This window comes from Lactuca saligna, chromosome 8 (assembly GCF_052625555.1).
Source record: "Lactuca saligna cultivar CGN05327 chromosome 8, ASM5262555v1, whole genome shotgun sequence".
NCBI lineage: Eukaryota > Viridiplantae > Streptophyta > Magnoliopsida > Asterales > Asteraceae > Lactuca > Lactuca saligna.
Genome location: NC_136424.1, coordinates 51,768,075 through 51,793,487, shown reverse-complemented (window position 1 = coordinate 51,793,487; position 25,413 = coordinate 51,768,075). Strand labels below are relative to the sequence as shown.

Here is a 25,413-nt window from a genome sequence, read left to right as displayed (position 1 = left end):
GGTACTCTATCAAAATTGTTACAGAACAATTCTATAGATGTGATGTCTCTCACTTATAGTAAATTCCTTTGAACATCCTTTTGCAAAAAAAATTATAATCTAGACATAAATTCTTAATTTCCAACTCTCAATTATGGAAACATTTCCTATTTACCATATGCCAGCTTATTCTTAATAGAATCTTATCTATTCATAATAATGTCGATATGGTCCATTCAATACCATACTTCCAACTACTCACAAGCGACCAATCCTCAGTGCACTTTGGATCGTCCTTTGAGAGTTGTTTAATTATTTCAGTCAAAACCAGTTCTAGTCCCTTTTCCCTCTTAATGCTCTTGGCATTTGGAAAATTTTAGAAAGGTCAAATCTTATAGCATATGCAATTGTTCCTATACCCGAAGCGTATGGGACATGATGCATAATGTCTTACATAAAGATATGATACTCTATCAATCTTCTGCCATAGTATTTTATGTGTCACGTTCTTACAATTCGAACTATAAAGAGGGATGCCATAATCATAATCAAAATTTAAGAACTCACTATGTATCCTTTGACTAAATTTATTAAAATTTATAAATCTAAGCCTTAGATTTTTGAAACGAAGTACAATATTCTCTCCCTTAATTATAGCAAAACAACTTTTCAACTCTTACAACTCTGCAAAGTATAACTCTTGTTTTCTATAATTAATATTACTAACTTGTAGTACTTACCATAATAATCATGCTCCCACTTACATGATGATTATTTCTTTACCAGCATAACACTTATGCTCCCACTAGCTTTGACATGTATTTAGAAATCAGTTGAACTTATAGAAAACAATTTCTTAAGTTCATATTTCTAATGCTAGATGCTTCGATAAGACTCTATCTAAGCTTCTCAAACTCATACACTTTTCCTTGGACAGCTCATATGTATATGTCCAAACGATTCTAGGACTCATATCAATAAGTCTAAGATGTTCAGACCCATTTGCCATTTCCCACAATTCGAACTATGAAGAGGTATGCCGTAATCATAGTTGAATTTTAGAAACCCAAATTACATAATGCTATCTTCAAAATCTCTCTTAGTGAAAGCGTTTCCTCACAATCATTCTCACGAATGAGAAGAAACCTTATGACACTTAGATTTTGTGGCGTATACGTTCCCATCCATGTGAATTCGTCATAACCATAATCACAAGATAATGTCAGTGACAAATCCAAACTCTTATGGATAGAACTTGTTCTTCTTAATTTCTTGCCATCAAGGGTCCCACCATTACTTCCAAGTTATTGAGCAGCCCACCCCTTCAATTCAATGTACTCTCCATTGAACAAGGTGCCTTGCCCCTATACAATCCATCGAGAACTCGTAGAACTCACATGCATAATTAACTCAATTGGAATGGCACAGAAACAAAAATAGTGTCAATACGATAGGTTGTAGACCTCAAGTCGTGTGCTAGTGATGAATGATAAGGTTTATTCTTGATTTGTTCGTGAAACTTTTCAAGACCATTAAGACTCCCATTGACTCCCTGACATATAAGATTCTCTTGTCAAGAACCATTTCTTGACAAAGAAATATTCAAGAGTTAGTGTAGCTTTCATCAAAACAAAATACTTCATATGATTGGTCCTAGTTGGTCTTTGTCTTATCCAAGACATCACAACTTACCAATTTCAAATGTGCAAGAATAAGAAAAACCCTTTTCCAAATTCCACATTTGATGAATGTTATAGAACTTCTTAAGACTTATCACTCAATTCACAATCTTGGTGTATAACTCTAAGACTTGATATTGCAACGAAGTATGATTGACTTCTTGATTTAACCATTTCCATAATTCCCGATTCCTCTTCTTAGACATACAAATTGTACTAAGACTCACTTAAAGGATCAATTGAGATATGGTTCTTAATCATGAAGACCTATCATAAAACATAATAAAAGATACTCTCCCTTCTTCTTAGAGTGGAGAAACTTTTATCTTTCTGCCTACTTGACTCTTCTTATTCGTTCTGCTATTGATTGAAACTCTTTTAATCAACCCAGGATTATACTCAATCTTATAAGTAAAACCATATTCACCAAACTTTAGTAAATCATGACGAATATCTTTGTTACTCTTGTGGTAGACTTGATCAACGTACGACCTAGTGTACACAATCTCTTAGTCCTTAAATTAGCACTTTTTCATAAATTAGTCTCAATTTCCCAAATGTGAAAGTTTTCATTCATCATGCAATACTTGTTGCACGATTCCAAGTTCCTATCCACTTGAAACTTGGGCGATGAGAAACTCTCCCTATTTGGTAAACTCTTGACACTTCCAAAAATAACCTAATTAAGAATCAAATCCATTTTGCTTATAATAGAAGTACACAAACATCAATTTTTCATATACGCCATTGTAAGGATAAACAAATAACCAAAATATATTTTATTTAATAAAGTAGGGGAAAACATGTCCTTACAATGCAAAATTCGAATGAAAAGCTATGTAATCAAATACTCCTAACAAATCTATCATAACTTCCTATACTCTAAATCTGATCTTTGAATCCATGCGATCGTAATCCATTTCTTCGTGATCAGACTCATCTTGCTCTTCCATCAAAAACTTACTCTCTTTTCTCTAATCCTGCAAAACATGTAAACATAATCTTATCACATTATGTATAAAGAATAGGAATTTAATGGAGCTAGATAGTGTATTTTATACCTGAAGTAGAGCCATACTTCTTGAGTCTCTCATCTCTTAGACTCTTCAGATCCTTTGGGAAGCTTCGTATCCATTGCCCCTTCTCTTGGCAGCAGAAACAGGTGGGTTCTTCTAGAGTGTCCACGGAAGCATGGTTGTTTGAATTACCAGACAAATATGATGCATTACTTCGCCAAATCATATCTGATTCAGCAACAATAAGCATGTAAGTTAAGTCAATGAGGGTCGCGTCAAGATCCATCATATAATACTCTCTTTTGAACTTATCATACGATTCACGGAGTGACTGAAGAACCCAGTCCACATCCAACTTGTTGGGAAAAGACGCACCCAATATAATCAACCTATCAATGTGTGATTTCATCCCTAGGACATGAGCACACACGGGTTTACCATCTTCATGTTCCATTGCCAATATGGTTTCGATCATTTTGAACCTTTCAAATCTTCGATCTTGTGGGTCGGGGAGAACAACGGGAGGAGGAGGAGGGAGTGAAATCAAGCTAGTCCACATTGATCCTTCACTTTGGAACAAGCTTTTACTTTCAACTGGAACACCTTTTCCTTGGGATTCGGGAAGACCACGGTTATAGTCAGACATCTACAAAACGGGAGAAATTTCAAGTTAGTTGATTTAATCCTTAATGATACACCCAAATGAGACATTAAGGCTAGGATCCAACAACATTATTTACACATTAGAAGAGGGATGCCGTAACCAAGATGCAAATAATTTGGAGGTAAGTGAATGGCGATTCACTAATTCTTCGTCATAAAAAACTTAAGTTTTAAATGTATTAAGAATTCCTAGATTTCCTTTGAGATTCACTAAACTTTTCAATGGCATGTTTAAATCTCGATATGCCCCTCTCGTTTGTGACTGGGATGCCATGATCACAAAGTGGGTGTGAATAACCATGCAAATGTACATGGTGCCCTCATTGTTACAATCACCTATTCAATGTGCCGGTAAACCACACACGCTCCATCGAACTATGATAAACAGTGAGTCACCCTTTGCCACCTTTGCTTAGAACCAATTAGTGTGCCGGTTAACCACACACGCTCCACTAACGTCTTAGCAAGGTTACAAAGTGTAATTTCATGGGATTGGATCAATTTCACTTTTGCCTAAAGTAACTAGGATTGGGAATTTGTAAAAGCGTTTGGTTACTTTACATAGATTCATTATACTTATAAATGAAGAGAGGATTGCCCTATCCTACCCGTTCGGCTAACGACCCTCCACCAATCAAGGAAGCGGTGGGTAAGAGTGGATACCCATTAAACGGCCATTTTATAAGCCATGACCTTATACCCCCTTATAGATCGGCTTCGTGAATGAGGCCTACTAACGGTAAGACTAACATTTTAGTTATACATATATAATATTAGACTTTTAATGTTATACATAGTGTAATGGTGTATTTTACACTTTTAAAATACTAGGTGGTCTAAATTTTACACTTTTAATAGAATATAAACCATATTATTATGGATTTATTAACTCTCTTTTAACTATACACTTAGTTAATTTAATAAACCATAAGGGTGTAATTTGAACTTTTCAAAATTAGGGTTTTAGAATTTAACATTTTTCAAAATTAAACTTTTAATCAAACAGTTTAAATTCCAAAACTTGAGGGCAAGTTTTGAAACTTTTCAAAACAATTAGGTTTTAATCTCACTTTTAAATTTTCGAAATTTAAGACTAATTAAATTAAAATTTTAAATATTAAAACTCTTGATTTAATAATTATCTTGAATTAAACTATTAATTTAAATTATTAAATCATAAGGGATTATAAAAACATAAAGGATAATTACCAATTAAAAAATGAATTTATCCTAATCCTTTTAATCCCTCTAAATTTCGAAAATCATGGGATAAGATAATTCAAAATCTTTAATTACCATATATAACCATTAAAGGATAATTACAAGATATGGGATAATCCAAATCCCTAAAATTTAGGATCTTATCTTGGGGAGGAGGCTAATTTCGAAAATCATAGGGTTTTGCAGACCCTAGATTTCGAAATCTTGAGGCTTTAGGAAAGGATTTGAAAAATCCTTTCAAATTTTCGCAAATTAGGGTATAGAAACCCTAATCTCGAAATTTCTAGCCTCTTAGAGTTTATTGGCTATAAACCCTAATATGTCAAGGTCATACAATTTTATAATACTAATTGAAAACAAGTTAACCAAAGGCTCTAATACCACTAATGGGTTTTATACAAACAATCCTATGTGTGCATGCAACCCTAGATTTGGATCTATGTTTTCACTATTAGATACACAACATTATGAACACATGAATAAAAACCTCAAGTAGATTGCTATTTTCGAAATTCATGTATAAGGTTAGATCACATACCTCTTGTTGTTATATTGCAATAACAACTTAAATCATCAAACCCTAAGTCTTGAAAGCAAGCACCACAAGTGTAGTGCCTCTAATGGATCACCAACACCACAAACAATTGGAGAGGCTATAGAGAGAGAATGGGAGAGGTAGAAATCGGATCTAGATACCTCAGGGATCAAGTGGACGATTTCTATCACACCCCCAAACTGGAATGGCGGAAACGTTCGGGGGCGGATGACTTCATGTGGTAACGTAACAAATGAATACATAGTAAAGAAAGCAATAAAACCATCATATATATAATTGAAAGTTTACATTGTTAAAAGAGTACATGTTCAAAACCAATTACAATATGATGCCAAAAATATGAATTTAAACTAGCGCCGCAACATTCCTTCTTCAAAAAGCTGTTTGGTACCTGCAATTACTGAGTCCCTGGGACATACAAGTAGTTTTGAAAGAGTAGATCAGCATTTAAGCTGGTGAGTTTCATAAGTATTAAATGAAAATGTTCCATGAACTAAATTGAAATGGTTTGTTTTTGTTCGTTGGTTCCTAGAAAATCCCATATTTTCTACTGGTATAAATGTAGCCTTAAATCAAGACCAATGTTTGTTTCTAGAAAATTAATGTTTTCATGTATGTGGGTAGCGGTTTAGAAGTTCCAAAATTGTATCACAATTAGGTTTTTCGTGCCTAAATTAGTTAATTTATGTACGTATAAAATCTCCAATACGTCTGAAAAACCCCGTAAATCAATGTGTCATTAATACTCTATGTGAGTTTTATAACCATGCTCCCCCTCCAAGGGATTCTGGTATATAATACAGGACTTGAAATGTGTACTCGAGTGTACGTGAAGTGTAATGTCTCACAAAGCTTAGTATAAAACAGATTTACGTGTGAAAATGTTCGTTTGTTCTTGTATATGAAAGTAACTTCTTGAAATAGTATTTCCAGTATGTAAAAGTTCGTAGTGTTCTCGTAAAACTATACCTATTATAGTTTTCTAAAAGTGAGTTTCGTTTGTATAGTAATCCCTAGTGAAATGCTCACTTGTTATGAAAAGTATAATTTTTGTAGTGCCAAAACGGACACATATACGTACAGTATAAGCAGATTGTTTGACTTACATAAATATATAAATCATTTCTTATTTCAAAAGATAAGATGTTATCGTGGTATATTTTGCATACAAATGTTTCCCTATAATAGTTATAAATCACATATGATTCCATTGATAAAAAGCGTATAATGAAACTTTATATAAGACACGATAATAATCGAGTGTTTTGCTTTCATTCCCCCCTTAAAAGCATATAAAAGTATTTATAAAACATTTAAAAGTGTGGGTTATAGGGGTATGAACTCACTTGAAAGATCGAAGAAGGCGAGATGAAAACCGAGCAGAATTTCGACCGGAGAAAGCGGATTTTCTCGGGATTCTCGGGAATCTCGGGAGAACAAATGACCTTTAGGACTTGAGCAAGGAAACCGGGACTTCGGGATAGCACATATACGGAAAACGAGGCAAAAACGCAAGAAATTTGAGAGAAATTGAGCATTTTCTTCGGAACCCTCACATCCCTTTTATAGGGGTGGGAACCGCCTCGGTACGCTGGGCGTATGCGGGTACGCTGGGCGTACTCGTGCGTCATGCGTGACCGCATCCTCGACTGCCTCGGACCTTCGGATGGGACGGGGCATAGCCTCGCATAGGGGCGACGTGGACGATCCGAGGCCTAGGCCTCGAGTACGTTGGGCGTACGAGTGTACGCTGGGCGTAACTCGGATCGGCCTGTGACTCACCCTTCGGATAATACCGAAATTAAATATAAAAATTATATTTTTATTATTTAATAAACTTCAAAAATTCATATCTTCTTCATACGAACTCCGTTTTCGACGTTCTTTATATCCACGCGTAGGTGAGACTATACTCTACAACTTTCATTTAGATTCCGTCGGCAAATTTGGAAATTATTTTTATTATTTATTTTTAGAAGTTCGCGGTAAGAAAATTTCGTTTAGAAATTCGTAACTTCATTATCTTACATCCGTTTTTGCTAGGCTTTTTACCGTTGAAAAACCATTGTCGAGGCCTTTGATTCTCATTTAGTTCATTCCGCCAAAAGTCGCTCGATCTCCGTTTCGAGTTTTTAGTTGTCCGTTGGTAAGCCGAACTTGGAAAATTCATAACTTCCTTATACGAAGTTAGATTTGGGCGTTCTTTTTACGTACGATCACAGTTTAATGACATCTAACATAGTAGGTAATTTAATTAGAGATTTTTGGGTATTTTATTTTCGAAGTTAATTTCATTATAACAAAAGTGGTTACAATACTTGACTCTTTAGGTCATTACATAGAGTTGAAATATCGGGTTGTCACATAAAGATCTTTAATTCTCAGATAAGTGATTATTGTAACACAAAATACTCCTATAGTATTTTTAAGTTTAGTGTTCTGTTCTACTGTTCTTGTTGTAGGAGTGTTGGTAAGTTTTTAGACTTGTTGCAACCTAACAACCATATCAGAGTAATTTAATCCCGCTTGTGTTTATAGTTTGTATATCTTTTATGGGTTGATACACTCGATTCACTATAAACCATGCTCTGATACCATTCTGTCACACCCTAAAACCTGAACGGCTGAATCGTTCAGGGGTGGAGGACGTCATGTACAGTATCACAACAGTGAATAGTAGTAAACAAGCAACAACATCATCCATTGCATTAATAATATAATTTCATACATGTGTGTTCTATCAAGGTTATAGACACCAAAAATATACATATCAAAATAAAAGATGCGTCTTGAACGAACTCCATCTTCTCAAAAGCCCGGCACCTGTACCTGTCTAGTGGTGACCTGAGAATACAAGTTATTTTGAAAGCGAGTATCAGCTTAATGCTGGTGAGATCATAAGTATATTAGTGTCTGTGTTTGTACGCAATCATTTGTAAGATGTTTGTAAGATGTAATGTATGATTTTTGTAAAGTTTGTATTTGTTTGAACTATCCTAGAAAACCCTATGTTTCCTACTAAAAGTAGCCTTCTACCAAGGCATCTAGTAAATGTGTGTGTGTCTCCTGTAAGAGTGTGTATTTTCCCAAATCAGACTATCATTAACCAAAAATATAGTTTCTACATTACCGTGCATCGTGTGAATGTTCACGAAGTAAATGTAATAGGAAAATATTATAGTAATGTAGTGTTGTATTAAGTAACTACTGTTGTACTAACTACCTTAAACCAATTGTTATTTAAAGTACCATGTGATCGGCCTGTACCCTGCTACCGACTCAATAGTAAAATGATGATGTAAGACGCCGTAAGAAATGACATTTGGCACCCATAGACTTGCAAGTCCCACTGTAGCGAGCAACAGGGTGTAGGATAGTCAATCGAGTATAGATCTATACACAAACTCATATGCTCCCCAATTAAGGAGATCTTGGATACAAAAATGGTCATGACAAGTAGTGTCATGACCCGTTTAATGGCTCACATAACTGAATGTAATGTATATGTAATGTATGTGCTAGCTGTATTGTGTGTTGTTTCTCTATCTAGCCTGTATGTTTGTTTCTCATCACTATGTATTATGTTTGTTTCTCATCACTATGTATTATGTTTGTTTCTCATTACTATGTATTATGTTTGTTTCTCATCACTATGTTCTATGTTTGTTTCTCATCACTATGTTAACATGTTTGTATACCCTTGCTACCCAAGGGCATTGTATCTCTTGACTCCTGTATGAACTAACTCTTTTTATGTTTCATTGTTCTAATACTAGTATTAGTATCTTCCTAAACTACTCCTATAGTAGTTTACTAGCAATGTATGATCATGATTGAATACCTTTGTTACCCAAAGGTATGGATCTAAGTGAAAGAACTTTTATGACTATACATGTATACAGGATATACAATTAATATTTAAACCACCTTCGGACGGATAACCGATGCCTTAAAGCCACATCCAAACTAGGAAAAGGAATTAAAACGAGTTAGCCTTCCTAAGTACTTTAAACATTTCTTATATAGCTATACATATATAGGCAGGCTTTTGATAATATATATGTATAAAAGAGTTTAAGTAAAAGTGTTTGACAAGTAAAAAGGGTTTTGTAAAATAGTTTGAAGTAAAACAGATTAGTAAACAGTTTAACAAGTAATAATACTACTTGTTTGGTAGTTATTAATCACACGTGATTGATATAATAACTATAATTGTTCAACTTGTATCCCCCCCATAAAAGCATTTAAAAACATTTAAGCCATTGATTAAGGGGTATGAACTCACCTGTAGTGAGTGGTTCTGATGAAAATGTTGGATCAGTTGCTAAGTGCCAAGTGTTTACTTGAATACACATGAGAATCCTATTTAGCATATATTGATACATATATGAATATAATTAGCGTTACGAACCACTAAATATTGAATTTGGGACCACCTTAGGGACTAGTAAACACTTATATTGAGGTGTTACAACCATATATGATTGTACGAAGGGTTATAAGGCTATACAAGAGAGTGTATGGCCAAAATACACACTATTTGTGTGTGTGTGCAGCCAGATGTGCGGCTAAGTGTGCTGCCAGCATGTGTGTGTAGCCATGTGTGCGGCCAGAAGGCATGTGCTGGTAGAACACATGGTGTTCTTGGTGTTCATGGTGAAAGATGTTACCTTTCGGGATGATACTTGAGAGGATTTTCGGGTCATAGCTTTGTAGAAGTGTAAGAAATGATCAAAATGACCAAGGATAGTATATATAGGAGGGTGTGTGTAGCTGGAGGGGTGTGTGGTTGGCCTGTGTGCGGCCGTACACACCTGGTTTGGTGTGTTTGGCCCGATTTTTCGATGCTACACCCAATCTAACCCATCATCCGACACGTATCTCAATTATACTAAGCTTTAAGCACTCTTTTAGACCCAAAACTTCATCATAAAATAGCAAAACGAAGCTAACTTTGATAAAAATGAAGAATGTAAGCTAGAAATTTCGGGTTGTCACAAGTTAGCAATATTAATTATAGAAAATAAAGATTCACTTTGCAATGTTACAATGGTTGAAAAGTTGTTTTGCTATAATTAAGGGAGAGAATATTATACTTTGTTTCAAAATCTAAAGCTTAGATTGAGAAATTTTAATAAATTTAGTCAAAGGAAACATAGTGTGTTCTCAAATTTCGATTATGATTACGGATTCCCTCTTCATAGTTCGAATTGTGAGAACGTGACACATCAAATATTATGGAAGAAGATTGATAAAGTATCACATCTTTATGTCTAGACATTATGCATCGTGTCCCATACGTTTCGGGTATAGGATCGATTGCAAATGCTATAATATTTGACCATTCTAAAATTTTCCAAATGCCTAGGACACTAAGAGGGAAAAAAGGACGAGAATCGGTTTTCACTAAAATAATTAAACAACTATCAATGTACAATCTGAGGTTCACTAAGGATTTGTCGCTTGTGAGTAGTTGGAAGTATAGTACTGAATGGACCATATCGACATTATTATAAATAAGATTCTATTAAAAATGAGTTGTCATATGGCGAATGTGGAAATGTTTCCTTATTGGGAGTTGGATATTGAGAATCTATGTCTAGATTAGAAACTTTTATGCGAGTAGGATGTTCAAAGAAATGTACTTTGAATGTGAGACTTCACGTCTATGAAATTGTCTTGTAACAATTTCCGATTGAATACCTTGTAATTTCAGTAGTCGATTCTTGGTAACTTTTGTGCTATGACATTATGAAAGATCATTGCATAAAATGTTAGAATCTGACATATTCTAAAAGTGGTAAGAATTTAGTATTCTTATACTAATAATAAGGATTAGGGATTGTGAAATGAAAAGTTTTTCAATTGATCTATTTCACAAAGTATGGACCATAGGAAACCAAAGTGTGCATGCTTGGAGCATGGGACAATTGTGGTTATAATTCGAGTAATAAGTTGATTTTCTGAAACAGTAAGCAATAAATAATGAGTAATCAATATGGTGTTTAAGTAAAAGTTTTTTATTTACACTCAAAAGCTTTGGGGTCATATAGGATTAATATTATTATTGCGTTTCAATTTTCATGTTTTGACTTCCTAAATAATAAGATTATTCAAACTCCACAGTCGCTCGTACTTTTGGAAGTAAGTAGTGAATCAAGACTGTCATGAATTGGATTGCAGATTGTCTAAGGATAGATATAGCAATAGAATTGTTGCAATGTTCATGAATACTCAGAGAGTGAGATTTGAGTATTGGATAAACCCACGCTCAGAGTATTACTTCATGGAACTCATCACGTGTAATACCGAGACGATAATATCTATGATGTTGAAAGAGAGATATATGAGTTGTAGTTTGCAAGTCGGCTATACATTAGTGATACGAAAACACATCAGTAACTTGGTGTTATAAAACATATTGTCATGTATGGTTTGATGAGTAAAAGATACAAGCATATGAGTCAATGTTTATTCATTCCTTTTGCCCTAATGGGAAAAGCGATATCTGTGGGCCCTTCGAGGATTTGGTGTTGACTTATGTGCTAGGCCCAGCCAGGACTAAATTGATGTGTTCGATTAGAAGTCCTATATCATCACAAAATCAGAAATCGGGAAACATAGATTCTGGACAATGAGATTGATTAAATTCCATGTCTTATGTCTGGGGATATCTTGCATAATGAAGGATTATATGATCACTTATCTAAGGTCACGTAACTGACTGGGTCAGAGTTCGGCAGCAGCTTTTGGAAGCTACAATTTGTTGGTCAAATTTAGAAGGCATACTAGCAATTATAGTTACAGACTAATCCAAGTGGGAGACTGTTGGATTAGGTGTCTAAGCACATAACTATAATTGGTATGTACTTGAATTGATAGCAGCACAGTCCTTTTAGGTTGCCCTCAAACCTAGCAACCGGACAAGGAAATTATGAAAGGAGAGATGTTGATTTATTATAAGATTAATAAATCAATATAAATGATTTATTAATATGTTAAAAGATTAATATATTAATTAGGAATCATTATGTTTAATTAATACTTAGCCAGAAATTAATCAGAATTAATTTTGGGGGTTAAAAGTATTAATTATAAAGTGTAGGGACTTGTTTGCAATTATCAGATAGTTGAGTGGAAGGGTCCAGAACCTCCTTGGAAGTTGGTGGACGAAATCTATGGGGGAAACCTTAAGGATTTCGTTCAAGGGGTTTTAGATAAGGCCCTTGGGTTTGCTTAGGCCCTAAGCAAAGGAGCATTAGGGTTTTCCTTAAACCCTAGATCCCTCAGCTATATAAGGAGCCTCCCAACTCCTAAAATCGGCCACTCCTACCTTGGAAGAAACCCTAGGCCGAAAATTGCATGCTCCCTCCCTCTCTTTCCTTCTAGTTTCCTTTTTGCTAGTTCTTGGGTGTGATTCCATTAGAGGCATTACATTTGTGGTGCTAATCTTCCAAGAAGATCAAGTTCAAGAGGATTATCAATTGTTTGCTATAACAATTGAAAGGTATGTAACTCTTAAACCGTAGTTAGTTATTTTCAAAAATAGCCTCTCTCCTCTAGGTTTCTTCAAAGTTATATGTTCAATAGTTAAAACATAGATCCAAAGTAGGTTGCATGTGAACTTAGGAATTGTTTTCTAGTTTATTTGTTTTACCTAAAACCCATCATAGTTTAGGGGTTCAGTTCATACTATAACAAGCACAGAGTAGAACATACTATAACAAGCACAGAGAAGAACATACTATAACAAGTACATAGAAGAGCATACTATAACAAGTACAAAGAGGAACACAATATAACAATAACAGACGAACAATTCAAGAATTACACACTTATACGATGTTCCTAGTACTCTAGGAAGACTTATTATCCTTATTCACTATTTAGAACAAATTAAGATGTTAATATATCTTTCCGGGTTTGCGTTAACACTAGTACGATTACACGTACCTAGGTTAGCAGACACGAGGTGATAAGAAATAATAATATATCTTTTTGGGTTTGCGTTAACACTAGTACGATTGCACGTACGTGGGTTAGCAGGCACGAGGTGATAAAACATAATAATATATCTTTTCGGGTTTGCGTTAACACTAGTACGATTGCACGTACCTAGGTTACCAGGCACGAGGTGATAAATCTTAATAATATATCTTTCCGGGTTTGCATTAACACTAGTACGATTTCATGTACCAGGGTTAGCAGGCACGAGGTGATATCAATATATTAAATCGAAATTATTTATACATATTTATATAACTTATTTGTAACATGAACATTAAGTAGAAAGAGGCCTATAATGCTAACTTTATGATTGTTTAGTGTATACATCAAGGATATATATTAATTCGGGTCTAGGAGATAGTAGGATGTGTGCTTTCTGCCTTACTTCTTGTTCCTTGTTTGGTTGTAGGCTTAGGGAAGATGCACCCAGTCTATTATCTATCCGATCTTAGGTATATATGTATTCCATATACACCAAGTAATCATAAGGAGTACCAGATATGGGTCAGTTCATATGAAATGTCCAGTTTTACGGAACTCATAACATGCCCGACTTATTCCAACGTCGGGAACTTGAGTGATCGATTGCGCATGTAACCTACAGAAACGGGCAGTATTCCCCTTTCTGTTGCAATTCTTAAAGTGCAGTTCATGGAAATATCCTATGTGCTGGAAATTACACTTGTTGCACGTCGGTAAATTTCTAGCATATTACTTTGCTGGGGTAAGAGTAACAGGAACTGCAGTAGGAATAGTAGCAGCATGATCAGCCGTTATCTGCTGTTTCATGGAAGGCTCTTAGGAAGATTGACCCTTCCTTTTGTTCTAGAACATTTTCTTGTTGTTATTGTTGTTGTTGTTGTTTTTGTTGTTGTTGTTGTTGTTGTTGTTGTTGTTATTATTATTATTATTATTATTATTGTTGTTGTTTGTTTGTTGTTTGTTGTTGTTGTTGCCTTCGGGTTGTTCTGGAACGACAATCATGAAGCCTTGATGAACTCCATGATCTACTAGTGATTGTGCCAATTGTTTGGCACTATCAAAGGTAACATGATTTGAAGCTAACTCACTCCCTTGGATCTAAGGCGTTAGTCCCCAGATATACCTTTCGATTTTCTTGCTCTCCATAGAAACCATTCTAGGATATAGGATTGCTAGATCATTGAATATATTGGTGTAAGTTGCTATGTCTGTACCTTTCATGATAAGGCCCCAAAGCTCTTGCTCGAGCTTTTGTACTTCACCAATTAGGCAGTACTCATGCATCATCATTGATTTCAGATTTTCCGAGCTCATTAAGTTAGCCACTATAAAATTTAGTGACTTTACATGGCCATTCCACCATGTAAAAGCTCGATCAGAGAAGGTGTAGGCAGCAAATTTCACCTTGCTCCATTCAGGGCACGAGGAGATTTCAAAGACGGCTTCGGTTTTGTCTATGCATTAAGTTATAGCCATGACTCCCTCAGTCCCGCTAAAGGTTCTAGGTTTTCCATTTGTAAAGTCCTTATAAGAACACTCCCGTGAGTGTCCGTGACTTTCACCATGATTGGAGGGATGAGCACCATTCCAAGATCTACTGGCACCGTTTGTATTAATGTGTGAAATGGCGGCTACCACTGCCTGAAACATATCAGTGTCAAATTTTGGAGGTGACGGCGGATAAGAAGGTGGTTTCAGAGCAACATTGACATGGACATGCCTTGGATTTCTCCTTAGAGGCATCTTTATCTATAATGATTTAAGAAAAATGATTATAAGTATTATGTAGTGATCATGAGTCAGGTAATATTTGAATCAAGGAAATTCTCAGTTCTAAATGTATCGTTTCTTGACTTGTTATAATGTTCTACCAAGCGGTTTAAAAGTCTACTAATATAAGTAAACAATTACCAAAATCATTTATAGCAACACTTGCAATGACTTTGTATAATATATTCCATACCAGGTCCTTCTATAGTCATTTAGTGTATACAAGTTGTATGTAATTAAAATTGAAGAAATTGTTGAACATAGTAGCTCTGCCTTAAGTCCACAACCAAACAAGGAAGAAGGGCTAAAGCGGGCCTACCATTTCTAGGTCCATAAAATTTTAATTACATAATACTTATACATATAAAATAATCATAGATTTACCATGAATAGTCAAAATTTTATGAAAATTGTGGTAACTCCGAATGAAAATAAGATGCTTGTCATTTGATACATATTTTTTATACATACAATTGAAAATATTTAACCTTGATATAGATCTATATAATATCTATATAAGGGAAAATTTGACAATATTACAACCTAGGAGTAATGTATTCACATAATCTTAGGGTAGAGTTTTACATAAAAATAAAAGTAATGTATATATCCGAGATTTCATTTTATATTAAAATAGTAGTGTAAACACTACTTTCGGAGAGTACGGTTCTTGGCAATGGAATCTGTATCCTAATGTTCTCTTCCTCTCAAACACCTCTCTAGGGCTGTTTGATTCTCCCTGAGGGCTCAAATTTTAGTTTGAGAAGCAAACATTTCTTCATGAAAGCATGTATGTATGGTATCTGGTTTCATCGTGATCTTCATCTAGACAAGGAAGATTTACGGTGTTTTCTTGAGAGGCAGCAATGACTTCTAGAATTCGGTTTATCGATATTTGTGATTGATGATCCTGACAAGAAATGCGACGTAATATAACAGGGAGGGCCCTGTAAACTGAACCTCCATTGCTAATGTTATAGAAGCCTCTGTTCATTCCAAAAGCTGGGCATTGTCCTTGCTGCTGGCTCCACCTATGTATTTCTTCGCCCATGTTGGTATCGGACCTTGGTAAACTTGTCCGGCTTCGGGGTTTTGATTGACCGGCGGTGGATTGTATACTTCTGGATCAGAGTCTAAACCTTCTGAATCCTCTTCGGGATCCTCTTTAGGATCATCTTCAATCTACCCATTATTCCCTTGAACAGGGAAGTAGCGATCTCCATGTGGAGGATATCCTGCCATAAGGTCTATACGGGAAATTAAAGGTAAGATGCATAGAAAGTATGTAGTATTACAAAATACTACTATAGTATTTTAAGTTTGTGTTATGTTAAAGCTTCTTTGTATGGTTTATTGGTAAGTTTTAGACTTGTCGTGACACTACCATTACTCCCAAACACATGTTGGTCATATCTCAAATAAATATAGTTGATCAAGCAATGACATTTATTGGCATTAAACTCTCAATCAATTAGTGATTTTTTTTCCATTACACGATTCAACAATAAAAGAAGACCTTGCCGTCTCATTCAAAAACATGAATGAAAATACTCTTCTTCTTCCTCCTTCTCTACACTCCTGCTTTCGACGATTCTTTCAGGCAAGTGGTAATATTCAGCAGTACACAATACTGCTAAGGTAATCGAGTCAAACTCGAGCCTCAACCACTTCTTATGCTTCTAATCTTTTCTTTACAGGAACCTTTCAAAAGAGAAAAACGAAGACATTACACTAACAAATTTAGCGTACTTGGTCATTTGTGCAACCGTCTCGATGAATAGAATGTTAATTTGAATGGCCTTGTTGTGCTCCAGGAACTTTTTATAGTCCTCATTCTGTTTATCATGTCTAGCTTGGCTCGGGAATGGTAATGGAGGCTAATATAGATTAATTTGAGGGTTATTTTTCGCATCAGATGGAAAACTCGTCGATTTCTGCTCCTGAACATACCGAGTTGCGTCGTCTATTTGCGATTCTTGAGTTTCTTTTCCTTTTTCCTACAACACTCTTGGATCTTTATTCGAGATTATGCTCAGAAGAGTGACTATTTTACCGCAACTAGTTGTCATAATTCTTATATGTTCCCCTCTCAGATTTTTCTCGGTGTTGCTTGGAAGTATGCCCGGTGAACACTCGTTGAATTGTTGTGCAAGTTTCCCTAGTTACTTCTCGATGTTGAGGATCGAGGCTTGCTAATTTCTCATCAATGCTTAAAACTCTTTTATTATTGCTTGCTGCTCTCATATCTCCACATTGGTTCCATCGTGTTTCTTCTTCAATGCGGACGCAAATCGTGTAAGCATATCTTCACAATCCATCTTCTTTTCTTGAATAAGCTCTTCTCTTTGATAAAACCCTCTTGTCTTTTGTTTATATTTTTTCTCCTTCTCCTTCTTGTACTCGTCATAGGGTAGCCACTCCATCTTAGGTTTCCTCCAGTATTCATCAAACCTATCCCCACTTGAGCTTTTCAGTTTCCATTCTCATCCTAGTCAATCTTTGGTAAGGTGAGGCCTACTATAATAATCAGACTCCACCTAGATGGTGTGGATGGATTGGTCCATCTTTGTCATCCTACGATCCATACTTTCCAACTTGGTCATCATTTCCGCCATATCATCCGAAACTATGTTCACTGTTTCTTGAGTTTAGTCGTGTCTTGGGTTATGATATTCTCTTGAGTGTTTATAGAATTCTTCAATCAAATCTTTTATCAAGGCGGGTGCCTTCTTCATGAGTGATCCTTGGGAGTCAAGGAGCTGCCTAGTTGTAACATTCACTCCATCATAGAAGATGGAGACCTCTTGTTTAACATTAATGTCACTATGTGGACAGTTTCTCAATAACCCTTTGTACATCTCCCATGATTCATAGAGTGACTCGCCTGCTTTTTGTTCAAATTTGCAATTGCGTTCATTAATTTTGACACCTTTGAAGGAGGACAAAACTGCTAAATCAAATCTTCACGCATCTTGGCCCATGTTGTTATGGATCCTGGAGGTAGTGCCTTTAACCAATCCTTCGCGACTCCTTTGAACGTAACCGGTAACATTCTAAGTAGCATAGTCTCACACGGCACGTTGGGGATGTTGAAGTAGTCGGATATGTCGTTGACCTCATCAATGTGTTTATAGGCATCTTCGAGATCCTTCCCGTAGGATGGGATTTCCTTCAGTTGAGCGAGAATGTGACCCTTTAATTCAAAGTTTACGGTTGCTGGAATTGAGGGTTACACAAGACCTGGTTCGATATCCTCACACATCTTCTTCTTGTACTGCTCCATGGTTATTTCCGCAATGTTTGTTATCTCTTTTTCTGGTTTGGGTTCACTCTCTTCTTCCGATTTGGGTTCTTTGGGCTTGTAATCTGCTATCTTCTCGTCTTGAATTTTTTTTCCTTACTTCCAAAGCCGCTTGACTCTCCGATTGCTTTATCCTTCTTTTATCGAATAATTGATTATGGATCTTCCGTGGGTGGTATTACTGTAGAGTTAGAGATTCGGGTCATAAACTTCCTGAAACAAGACAGAAAATCACGTGTAGAACGAACAAAACAATATAAAAAAATAGATTAGAAACACGCTAAACTCGTCGAGTTCAACTATGACCACAACGAGTTCAATGCGGAAATAGTTAAATAAAAATGAAAATTAAAAACATAAAAGGTGTAACTTTATGTGAGTTAAATCTCACACAAAGGGTCTAAACACTTAGCAAATAAAATTAACTATTTAGAACTACTCCCCGACAATGCCGCCAAAAACTTGATACGTGTGGAATATACTGGTTTTAATCCTAACTAACTTATACACAAAAACAAACACATGAATGGCAGTGTACCTATTTATTAGTAGTTTAGTGTAGGCAAGTAGGGTATCGAACTCAAGTAACGGTAAGCAATTAAAATATTATTAATAATATCTAAATAAAACAATTATTAAAAATGGTTTTTCTCTACTTTTGCCAGACTAGAAATTTAAGTAATCACTTAAGCACTTATGCAAGAACAATTAACAACTAAAAGAGAAACAAAAGACGACTGAATTCAATAGGATTAAAGAGACTTCTATTTGGATTCGATTCACTTATTTCTATGGTTGATTTCTTGGCAAGTGCAATGGATTATTATATAATTAATTACCGATGTCTAATACGATGGTGCATGTTCACTATTACTAATCCTTTAACAAACAGATCAATTCAACTAGTGATTAGGTGATTAAATTAATGAGTTTACTAGTGTTCAATAGCAAGACTTTTAATAACAGTTAATCAAATTTGTTGATTCAATTAACTCATATATGGTTGGTCATCAAACATGCTCCCACATTAACTTATTTATGCTCTAGTTAACCCTAGGTTATGTTCACAACAATAGGAATACAATCTTGTTTTCAAAAAAACATAAGATTCGAGTAATCAAGCAGATGTTCATACAACTCAATATACTTTGTCATTAACAGAAAATAATTGTCATTAACACATGAGGATCTTTTAACAATCTTAACAAGATAAATAACCAAATCAATATAATTCAAAGCCACTCAATCAACACATAGTCAAGAGATCATCTATTCTAAATAAAAGTATGGTGTTTTAGCCCATAACTTCAGCAAATAAAACCATAAACTCGAAATGTAATGTTGTAAACATGATTCACACACAAAATTAAGAGAAAAGTAATGATTAATTGCCTTTAATCTCTTCAAAATTAACCTCTAGTCAAATTCTGAGTTCCAAAGCTTCTTGAGAATGTCTCTAGCCTCTAAAAGTCGCTAAAAGCCTCCAGCAATCATTATGTTTTCGAACATAAACGATCCTTAAATAGGTTCTAAAAATAAGCAAAACATGTCGAGTTGGAGGACCTAAACTCGCTGAGTTTTTCTCATTAAAATCCCATATACGGAAAGGCACTATTCTATCGGGATTCTTCATATCAACTCATCGAGTGTTAGGATAAACTCGTCAGGCTCTTCTTCAATTTGTCCTTCTTTCTTCAAAATCCAAAATCCAAGCTTCCAATCGCTAAATTCGCTTCCTTTTCCTTCCGAACATATCTTTGTTACTGAAACTGAAAATATAAAGTAATTAAATACCTTTTGTTCAATATTTGAGACAAAAACAACATGAAATATTAAGATAATAAATGAATTTTATAACTAAATATGCCCATATCATTTTTGGATAAATTTGGAAACTTTATCAATTAGGACCATTAAGAGGTTGAGATCTACTGATTAGGACCTCTGGACTTAAGGGATTAAATCCTTAAGAAGTTGGCTTGTAAGCCATTTTTGCAGTAGTACAGACTTCAGAGCTCTCGACACGACCTTAGGGAAAACACAACTATTTTGTAGCTTAGTGGCTACAATGGGATCATGATCTGACAATGGCTCAATGTCAGTTGACTTTTTGGTAAATTTGACTTTTGATTAAGTTGAAAATTTTCAGCTATGGAATGAGGTTTAGCCTGTGATTGGTTTAGGCGGTTCATGTATCGGATTTTATCGATATTCGAGTATTTTGGAATTCAAGTCTTTGATTCAAGCAAGTCTTCTCATTATATTACTTATGTCATCACTGGATCCTTTATGTGTTGGATGCATGTGTAATATTATGACAAGATTGTATGCTTACGTAGACAACCTAGACTTATAGGGTCTTGCTTGTTTATTTGTATACTTATATTCTTCGTTGGGAAGATAGCAAGACATGAATACATCAGTAAGCTAAATAGGTCCTAAGGGATGATGACAAGAACGACACTTATTTGTGAGCTAAATAGGCTTGTATGGATGATAACAAGAACGACATGGAATGATGAGCTAAATAGTCCCGAGGGATGGCGGTGAAAGCCCATAGCCCCGTTATTGACACCTATAGTTAATTTTGTGGGTGTGTGATATTTTTGGGAACTCGCTAAACTTTTTGCTTACTTTTAAGTTTAAATATTTTCAGGTTGTTATGGTAGCAAGGGGAAGAGAGCGACTAGATATTGAATTGCATTCGCTGATATATTCTAAAGGCTTCTACACATTTGATTTTATCTTTATGACTCTGATTTGATTATGGGTTGGAACAAGTGGTTATTTATTTATCTTGAGAATGAATTTGGAATGATTTCCTTTAACTAAATTGATATTTTTGGTTTGAACTTTAAAACGATTGAGTGTGAGTTTTCCTCTAGCCATCATTTCTTGTATTTATAATAGGAAATTTCAACATAATAATTTCTAAGTGTTTAAATTACTCATTAGTTTTGTAAAATAAATACAAAAACACATTTATATAACATTCATAACCTAGATAGCCATGAAAAACACAAAAAAAAAAAAAAAAAAAAAAAAAAACATTAACAGTTGCCATTAAAATTTAATATTTTGTAAACATTATATTAGTGATTTTTTTAACCAATTGAAAAAGGAACAACTTGATATAAATATAATACTTATGGAAATTAACCACCATATGTTGTGTTATCCATCATTTAATCCATTTAGTTTATAGAATATAAATATTAACTTCTATATAGATAAATTTTCATTAAGAATAAGAATTACAAACAACACACATGGAAACGAAGCAAACTATATCATGTGAGTTTCTTTCTCTGTCTCTAGAACTTACTCATCCAAAAAAAACTATCAACAATATTTGGATTGAAATGATCAACGGAAAATCAAATAGAACAGACATATAAGATTAAAAAATACAAAAAATTGCTAAACTAGGTAATAAACTTATTGGCTGGATGAACAATGAAATTATGAAAATAGAACACGCCCAGATTATGATGCAAAACAGATTGATTGGTTGTTTATTCAGTAGTTGGGAAGATAGTCATCATATTGGAAAATTTTTAAAAGTTTAAAGTCTTAATCTCATTTATCTTTTCCCTTTATAGTGATCTTGCACGTTTATGTGTTTCTAGGAAACCAAGAAAGTGACTTTAAAAACAAAAACTGTGGACCTTAAGAGCATTCATGATGCATTCTTCAATGGGAGATTTCAATAATGTTACAATCATAGTTGTTATTCAATAGATGAACCATTAGAATTCAATAATATGACAATCATAGTTTTTATTCAATAGATGAACCATTATTATCATAAACAATGGTTACAAAAGTATTTTAGAGAGAGAAAGTAATTTGGTGAGAATGAATTCATTATCTCATTGAATCATAATATATAGTACATAAAAGTGATATAGAAAAAGACATCAAATAGAATTAACTGTCATAACATATTTACAAATAGATAGATACCTTATACTATTATATATTACAAAATGAGTCCCTTAAATTCTTAATTACATAATTTTACAACCTCCCCTCAAGATGGACTTTTATGGATATCTTCAAGGTTCATATTGGAATGAAGAAGTGGAAATTGCAGAGTGCATAAACCTTTTGTAAACACATCTACCAGTTTCTGATTGGTTGGTATATGTTTTGGTAGAACAAAACCATGCTTGAATTGATCACAAACGAACTGGAAATCGATGTTCAGATGCTTTGTTCTCTAATGAAAAATGGGCTTTTCAATCAAATGAATAGCTAACTTGTCACACCCCCAAACCGGAATGGCGGAAACGTTTGGGGGCGGATGACTTCATGTGGTAACGTAACAAATGAATACATAGTAAAGAACTCAATACAACCATCATATATATAATTGAAAGTTTACATTGTTAAAAGAGTACATGTTTAAAACCAATTACAATATGATGCTAAAAATATAAATTTAAATTGGCGTTGCAGCGTTCCTTCTTCAAAAAGCTGTTTGGTACCTGCAATTACTGAGTCCCTGGGACATACAAGTAGTTTTGAAAGAGTAGATCAGCATTTAAGTTGGTGAGTTTCATAAGTATTAAATGAAAATGTTGCATGAACTAAATTGAAATGGTTTGGTTTTGTTCGTTGGTTCCTAGAAAATCCCATATTTTCTACTGGTATAAATGTAGCCTTAAATCAAGACCAATGTTTGTTTCTAGAAAATTGATGTTTTCCTGTATGTGGGTAGCGGTTTAGAAGTTCCAAAACTGTATCACAATTAGGTTTTTCATGTCTAAAGTAGTTAATTTATGTACGTATGAAATCAAAAATACGTCTGAAAAACCCCGTAAATCAATGTGTTTTTAATACTCTATGTGAGTTTTATAACCATGCTATTGACTAGAAATGCCTATACACAACGTTCTTCAGGCGTTGGAATGTTCTCACGTTTGTTACCCCAAATGGTGTACTGTAGCTAACAGTCAGGGCGCGGGGTTTTCAATCTCATATAGATCTATACATAAACACCATGCTCCCCCTCCAAGGGATTCTGGTATATAATACAGGACTTGAAATGTGTACTTGAGCGTACGTGAAGTTTAATGTCTCACAAAACTTAGTATAAAATAGATTTACGTGTGAAAATGTTCGTTTGTTCTTGTATATGAAAGTAACTCCTTGAAATAGTATTTCTAGTATGTAAAAGTTTGTAGTGTTCTCGTAAAACTATACCAATTATAGTTTCCTAAAAGTGTGTTTCGTTTGTATAGTAATCCCTAGTGAAATGCTCACTTGTTATGGAAAGTATAATTTTTGTAGTGCCAAAACGGACACATATACATACGGTATAAGCAAAGTGTTTGATTTACATATATACATAAATCATTTCTTATTTCAAAAGATAAGATGTTATCGTGGTATATTTTTGCATATGAAAGTTTCCCTATAATAGTTATAAATCACATATGATTCCATTGATAAAAAGCGTATAATGAAACTTTATATAACACACGATAATAATCGAGTGTTTTACTTGTATTCCCCCCCCCCCCCCCCCCTTAAAAGCCTATAAAAATATTTATAAATCATTTAAAAGTGTGGATTATAGTGGTATGAACTCACTTGAAATATCGAAGAAGGCGAGATGAAAACCGAGCATAATTTCGACTCGAGAAAGTGGATTTTCTCGGGATTCTCTGGCTATCTTGGGAGCACAACCGAACTTCAGGACTTGAGCAAGGAAACCGGGACTTCGGGATAGCACGTGCACGGAAAATGAGGCAAAACGCAAGAAAGATGAGAGAAATTGGCCCTTTTCTTCGGAATCCTCGCATCCCTTTTGTAGGGGTGGGAACCGCCTCGGTACACTAGGCGTACGTGAGTACGCTGGGTGTACTCGTGCGTCATGCGTGACCGCATCCTCGACTGCCTCGGACGGGACGGGGTATAGCCTCGCATAGGGGCGACGTGGATGATCTGAGGCCTAGGCCTCGAGTACGCTGGGCGTACGAGTGTACACTGGGCGTAACTCGGATCGGCCCGTGACTCACGCTTCGGATAATACCAAAATTAAATATAAAAATTATATTTTTAATATTTAATAAACTTCAAAAATTCATATATTCTTCATACGAACTCCATTTTCGACATTCTTTATATCCACGTGTAGGTCAGACTATACTCTAAAACTTTCGTGTTGATTCCGTCGGCAAATTTTGAAATTATTTTTATTATTTATTTTTAAAAGGTAGCGGTAAGAAAATTACGTTAGAAATTCATAACTTCATTATCTGACGTCTGTTTTTGCCAGAATTTTTACCGTTGAAAAACCATTGTCAAGATCTTCGATTCTCATTTAGGTCATTCCGGTCAAAAGTCGCTCGATCTCCGTTTCGAGTTTTTAGTTGTCTGTTGCTAAGCCGAACTTGGAAAATTATAACTTCCTTATACGAAGTCAGATTTGGGCGTTCTTTTTATGTACGATCACAGTTTAATGACATCTAACATAATAAGTAATTTAATTAGTGATTTTTGGACATTTTATTTTCGAAGTTAATTTCATTATAACAAACGTGGCTACAATACTTGACTTTTTAGGTCGTTACATAGAGTTGAAATATCGGGTTGTCACATCATCCCCCTATTAGAGGGAATTTCGTCCTGAAATTTAAAGTAAGAAAGATACTTGTGAATCAGAAAAAAAGATGTGAGTACTTTTGTTTCATCTGAATTTCGCGTTCCCATGTGAATTCAGGTCCTCGCTTGGCGTTCCAGCGAACTTTCACGATGGGTATGCGACTTTGTTTCGTTTGTTTGACCTTTCGATCCATGATCTCTACCGGTTCTTCCACAAAGTTGAGGCTCTCGTTGGTCTTGATCTCGTCGAGTGGGATAACAAGAGTCTCATCGGACATACACTTTTTCAAGTTCGATACGTGGAAGGTTGGATGTATGTTACTAAGTTCGTGTGGTAGATTATGTTTGTAAGCTACAGGGCCAATTCTGGCAAGAATCTCTAATGGTGCTACGTATCTTGGATTTAGCTTTCCACGCTTTCCAAAGCGTATTAAGCCTTTCCATGGTGAGACCTTCAATAGAACGCGGTCTCCTACTTGGAATTCCAAAGGTTTCCTCCTTTGGTCGGTGTAGCTTTTTTGTCGGTCTCTAGAGGCTTTCAACCGTTCACGAATCTGAACGATCTTCTCTGTCGTTTCTCGTATAATTTCCGGACCGGTGAGAGTGCTTTCAGCATCTCGTCCTTTA

At 35.0% G+C, this 25,413-nt stretch overlaps 1 non-coding gene across 1 annotated transcript; it reads left to right on the top strand.

Moving 5' to 3' along the window:
• The first annotated feature begins 17,690 nt into the window (after positions 1–17,690).
• On the top strand, positions 17,691–17,796 carry LOC145013654 (small nucleolar RNA R71). Its single transcript, XR_013665202.1, has one exon. It is a non-coding gene; the product is annotated as a small nucleolar RNA R71 (small nucleolar RNA).
• The last annotated feature ends 7,617 nt before the right edge of the window (positions 17,797–25,413 follow it).